Here is a 6,000-nt window from a genome sequence, read left to right on the forward strand (position 1 = left end):
TTCTAACTGTGCAGCGATCATTTCTGACTGGTACTTTTTTATGCTCTTGAGGCCCTCACTGAGTTCATTGAGCATCCTTATAAGCAGTATTTTGAACTCAGCATCTGTTAGGTTGCTTATCTCCATTTCGCTTAGTTCTTTTCTTGGGGTTTTGTTCTGTTCTTTCATTTGGGACCTGTTTCTTTGTATCCTCATTTTGGCTGCCTCCCTGTGTTTGTTTCTGTGTATTACTTAATGAGAGGTATGGGGCTCGCTGAGACCCGATGCTGCTCGTTTGAAAGAATTTAGGAAAAACCTGAAGCAGGATCCAAGACAGGCCAATCCTATGGTTAAGCAAGTAGCAACAGCTTGGGTGGGCTTGAAAGTTGTGTGGGGCGGGGCAGGGCGGGGCCTCAGGGAGTCAGCAGGGCGGGGCTACCAGTTTGAGCCAGGTTGCTGGAGTCCCAGATATGGCGACTGTCTGCCGCCCCAGGGAAGGGCTCACCAAAGGAACAAAGGCCTCTTACAGCACATTTGTCCACGAGAAAGCCCCCTCTCCAGCCCTCGCTCCAGTGCCAAACAGCTCAGTTCTTCCCTGTATGTCTCTGGCGCCCCTGGAGCTGCCTCCCCTCCGAGCTTAGAGGGAGAGAGTCCGACCAGTCCGTGCGCGGGCCCTTTAGGGAGCTGCCTGTGGCTCCAGCCAGGTCAGCTTCCCTGAGCCTCAGTTTCTGCTGGTTTTTCCAGCCAGAAGTTATGGGGACTTCTCTTCCTGGCACTGGAAACCTGAGCGGGGCACCTGGTGTGGGACGGGGACCCCTCAGTCCTCAGGAAGGACCTTCCCAGCCACGGGAGCCTCCTGATTTTTATCTGCCACACTTGGGTGTGGGACCAGCCCGTCGCGCCGCAGCACCGCCGCTGCGCCGCTGCCGCCACCCCTCGTGCCGCCGCCCCTCCTACCGGTTTGGATGTAGCTGCTTTTTTTTTTTTTAAATTGCGTAGTTGTAGGACTTCCATTCAGCTTGATTTCAGGCGGTTTTGGATGATGGTTGTTCTGTAGTTTTGTTGTAACTTGGATGTGGTTGTGGGAGAACGCGATACTACGTTTCCCTATGCCGCCATCTTGACCGGAAGTCTAGAAATGTTTTCTTGATTGACTATTGTGGTAGACAGAATAATGTCTCCACTCACCCCTAGAGATGCCTGATGCCCATGTCCTAATTCCAAGAACTCTTAAATATGTTATATTGCATGCCAAGTGAGAATTATGTTTACAGATGGAAATAAAGTTGCTAATCAGAGGTCTTTAACATGGGAAAATTATACCGGGCTATCTGGGTGGACTATTCTAATCACGAGGGTCCTTAATAACTACAAGAGGGTCGCAGAAGAGTGTCAGACTCAGAGGGACTGGAAGATGTGGGTCCTGGAGATGGAGAAAGAGGCTCTGAGCCGAGGCAAGCATGCATCTTTGGAGTCTGAAAGAGGCAAGGGAACAGATTCCTCCCCGGAATCTCTAGAAAGGAGCACAGCTTTGCGCATACCTGATTTTAGCCCATTAAGACCTATTTCAGATTTCTGAACTTCAGAACTATAATAGAATACATTTATATTGTTGAAACCACTAAGTTAGTCATAACTTTGCATAGTAGCAATAATAATACAAATATCGTATTCAACTATTTTTTAAAGCTTGCCTTGTAACTCCTGGTAAAATATATGAACAAAAAAAGGTAGGTAAGTTTTCTCCCAGGGAATAATTATGGCCCCTTGAGAATACAACCCCTCCAAACAAAACAAAACAAAGCTATTTAAACTGTAGATTTTTCTAGAAGCTAGAATCAAGTTTGATTGGATACCTTTCTGAGAAAATAAGTTGCTTTAAGAAACTACCACACACACAAATTATAAATAGATCCTGATACTCATGGGGTGTTTTAGACACTAATACTTCCTGAAGGCTGAAAACAGCAGAAAAGTCATTCCTTTTTAGCTTTGTTCCTTACTGTCAACCTGGATACCGATGAAGAGAAATCTTAGAGACAAAGTATCTTCATAAAAAGTAATATATCATGTTAAACTTATAATTTTTGACAATGTCTGTGCTTTTATTATGCCAAGCCTATAATGAATAAAAAAAGGTAGTAGACTGACTATACACAATGATAATAGTTAGAATATTTGTGGGAAAAAAATAGATTACCACACTTGATAACGAAACAGACATACCTGTAAACCTGACTCCCTTCAACTCAGATCACTTGGAAATAAAGGACAGTACATAATTCCATAAGGTTGAATCTACTTGCATATCTACCAGAACAAGGGGATGACATAAGACTAAGCTACTTGACCTAAGTGTCTCCACTTCTGGGAATTTATCCAAAGAAACACAAATTATAATTCAAAAGACTATATGCACCCCTATGTTCATTGCAGCGTTATTTACAATAGCCAAGATGTAGAACCAGCCCAAGTGTCCATCAGTAGATAAGTAGATAAAACAGCTGTGGCATGGTTTACACAATGGTACACTACTTGGCCATAAAGAAGGAAGAAAATCTTACCGTTTGCAACAGCATGGATGGACCTGCAGAACATCATGCTAAGTGAACTAAGCCAGTCAGAGAAAGATAAGTACCATATGATTTCACTTATATGTGGAATCTAATGAACAAAATAAACTAAGAAGCAAAATAGAGACAGACTCATAGATAGAAAATAGGCTGACAGCTGTCCAGGGGCCTAGGGGTGGTAGTCGAGGGATTGACCAAAAGAAAAAAGAAAAAAAAGAGAAAGAACTCATGGACGTGGACAACATGTGGTAATTGCAGCAGGGAGGGGAGTGGATAGAGGTGGAGGAGGGTCTTGGAGAAATAAATGGTGATGGAAAAAATAAACAAATAAATTAGAATCTCGATGAGATCATAATTAGACCACCCCTTAGCTAAAGGTTGCGATAAACAACTATTCAATTGATGCTTCCTGAGCCAGACAGCAAATTGCTATGATTTAAGAATTAGTTTCATTCTGTGGTTGGAGGAAGCTACATCGTTTTACTCCTCTGAGATTCAAAGTTTAAGTGAGAAAAGTGTGCTTCCTATGTCCAAATATTCATCTTTGGAAATAGTCTCCAAACTAAAATGTTATTCTTTTCGTATTCCGAGCTGCTATAAACAATTAACTAGGAGGCCACATGAGAACATCAGACAAGGAAATGTGTGGGCCATCTGAACATCTGGGGCTGGTTTTCCTCCTGGCTCGAGGAGAGCTCCATGCTAAAACCGCAAGCAATATTTTACTATCATTCTTCATCCAGCCTCAATTAAGAAGGACGTTGTTTTATACCTTCGGTGGTTTTGAGGTTTTGGCACAGCTTGCCTGTTTGGGGTTGGATCCTTTTCTAACATCACAGATGTTTTCAATATAGACACTGAAAACTAGAGGAAATGTACTAACTTTACTGCTTTACTGAGTGTTGTTGATTTTTTACTTTTTCTGGCATTTGCTTTAGCTTAAGCCAAAATCATTCTTTTGATACCTTGAATTTCCTGTCAAAATAGATATATTGTGAGTTGTCTGTGCATCTCATAGTCCCTTTATTCATGCAAAAATATATTTGAATGTTCAGCTACAGATGAGTAACTGGTCATGACAACCTTTAAAGAATTAGAATGACAAATTTCAGTAGATCTTTCAAAAATATTAATATGAACTACATCTAGGATGTACAAATATGAAACTAGCTGGTTCTGACCTCTCATACCACCTCCCCCAAACTGAATTTAATAGGGCAGCATTTTTTTTGTGTGGAAAAATTAGTATTCAAATAGTCACAACTAATCATAAATGACCAATTTGAAGAAATTTAGATAATTTTTTAAACCCAAGCTACAATATCTCACAGTCCAAAGAATAGTAGTAATAATGATTAAATCAAGTGACTTAATTTTTCATTATGTTAAAGCACGTTTAAGTGTGGCACTTATTTTGTCATGTATGAAGCGAGCTGTGTAGGATTATTGAACATTTGGAAAATAAGAAAAACGAAATTCAAGGAAGTTAAGCATCTTGTGTGAGATGACACTGTCATGAAGTGGAAAATCCAGGTTATTTGGACTTAGCCCTGCAGTCTTTACTGTCAGCAGTTTTCTTTACTAGTTTCTTTTGTGACTAGAGAATGATTTGGATACCTTTCTACCAAACCTTTCTGGAAAATACATCAATGAATGGATAAGGCATTTCTGGACACAGTGTTATTCAAGGACTCAATTAGAGTGTCATAGTTTGGAGCTCCAGGCATCTAAAAAGCAAAATTATACTTGGCAAAAAGATGTAGTATTATGCACTCACCATTATAAAAACTCACCTTAAACACACCATAGTACCTTAACATTTTTTTTTCCACTGAATTTCTAGCCCAAACTGAGATTAATATACTCGATTTGTTCAATGATGATCTCTCAAATAAAATTATTCGCACAATGATGACATCAATATTAATGTAGCATGATGTAAAATGGAAGTTTTAGTTGAAGTAGCATGATAGTGTCTACCACATTCCAAATCAAAGTGCACATATTTGATTCCAGAAGTGTCTGTCAACCAGCTATGACCTAAACCCTTCATCCCATTGACAAAATAAGTGGGCTTGAGGTGGTAATACAATTTTAACAGAGAAGATAATGGCATGTTGTTATTCACAACGTTTATAGAGAATGTTTATGGGAGGGCCTGTCCCTCACCTTAAGTGTAAGGAGAGGGACTTTATTGGGAACTGTCATTCAATGGAAATGATGCGGTTCCATTCTAGTCTGTAGGACATCATGGACTAGTCTCTGACATATAACAAAGAAACTTGAAGGTTTACTGAGTGATTACCCAGTGGCTTTGATGGTGGAGAAAAGGAATAATTGCTACTGTCTAAGAACCGTCTCGCACTCACAAATTTTCCGGGGTTTTCAGAGTACTGAGTGCATGGGAATTTCCTTTGCCATATAGGCATAAAAAGAAAAAAGAAAGCCAGCCAGCCTTGGGTGTTTTTGAACATATCCAAGTTCTCAGCAGACATAAGGAAGCTGGACATAATGACAGACAAATGCTTAGATCTATTAAAGGAGCCACAAGGGAAAAGTTAGAAGAATGGAGCTGAGTTCACCAAAGCTTGTGGAACCTCAAGCGAGTGATCAAAGCGATGGGAGTTTATTAGAAAGAATCAGCTTAAGCATGTGTCAAGTTCAGAAGGTGGCAGATATCCACAGTGACCCCCATCATTAGAAACTTTCCTGCTTCTGTTTCCTTTCCTCCTTCCCACTGCTCCACTCACAAAGGGGGCCTGAAAGTAAAAATAACAGAACAGAAAAAGAATAAAGTGCCTGGTGGAGGTGGGATAAGGAACCACGAACCTCTTTCTCCACCTTCCAGATGCTCACTTGCAGTAGGCAAGGCGTCTCAACCTGAAAGCAAGATTCAAGCGATCACTGTGACTCAGGCCTACACAATTGGTTACCGAACCGAGACTGTGCTATGTGAGTTGAAGAAATAGGAGGTTAATTTTCACTATTTGCTATTAACCGTAAAACCCACTAGGAACGGCCTTGATTTTCACGCTTGGGCAGAAAGCGTAGGCCCCAGAGTCCGCTTGAAGGAGCTCTAGGAGGCACGTTGTCCTCGGTGACCCTCCATCGATCCTGCAGCAGACTGTTGTAAAACAGTTATAATAATCACTAAGAACACAGCAAAGTTGTCTGAATGCTCTACAATGTAATTCATGTTTTCGTTTTTAAACTTTCCTTTGAACTTCCAACGTAACGTTTCCAGACTCGGAACATCTCTTTTCTTTTGAGATCTACTATTCATTTCTGTTCTCTAATTTCCATTCTGTTCCTAAAAATATTCTAATATAAAACAAGAGGTTCTGTTTTTATCCTACCAGGCTGGGAACTTTTTTTTGTTTGTTTTTGGTTGTTTGTTTGTTGTTTAGAGAGAGAGAGAGGAAGGGAGAGAGAGAAACATCGATGTGAG

The sequence above is a fragment of the Molossus molossus genome, unplaced genomic scaffold (assembly GCF_014108415.1).
Source record: "Molossus molossus isolate mMolMol1 unplaced genomic scaffold, mMolMol1.p scaffold_m16_p_15, whole genome shotgun sequence".
NCBI lineage: Eukaryota > Metazoa > Chordata > Mammalia > Chiroptera > Molossidae > Molossus > Molossus molossus.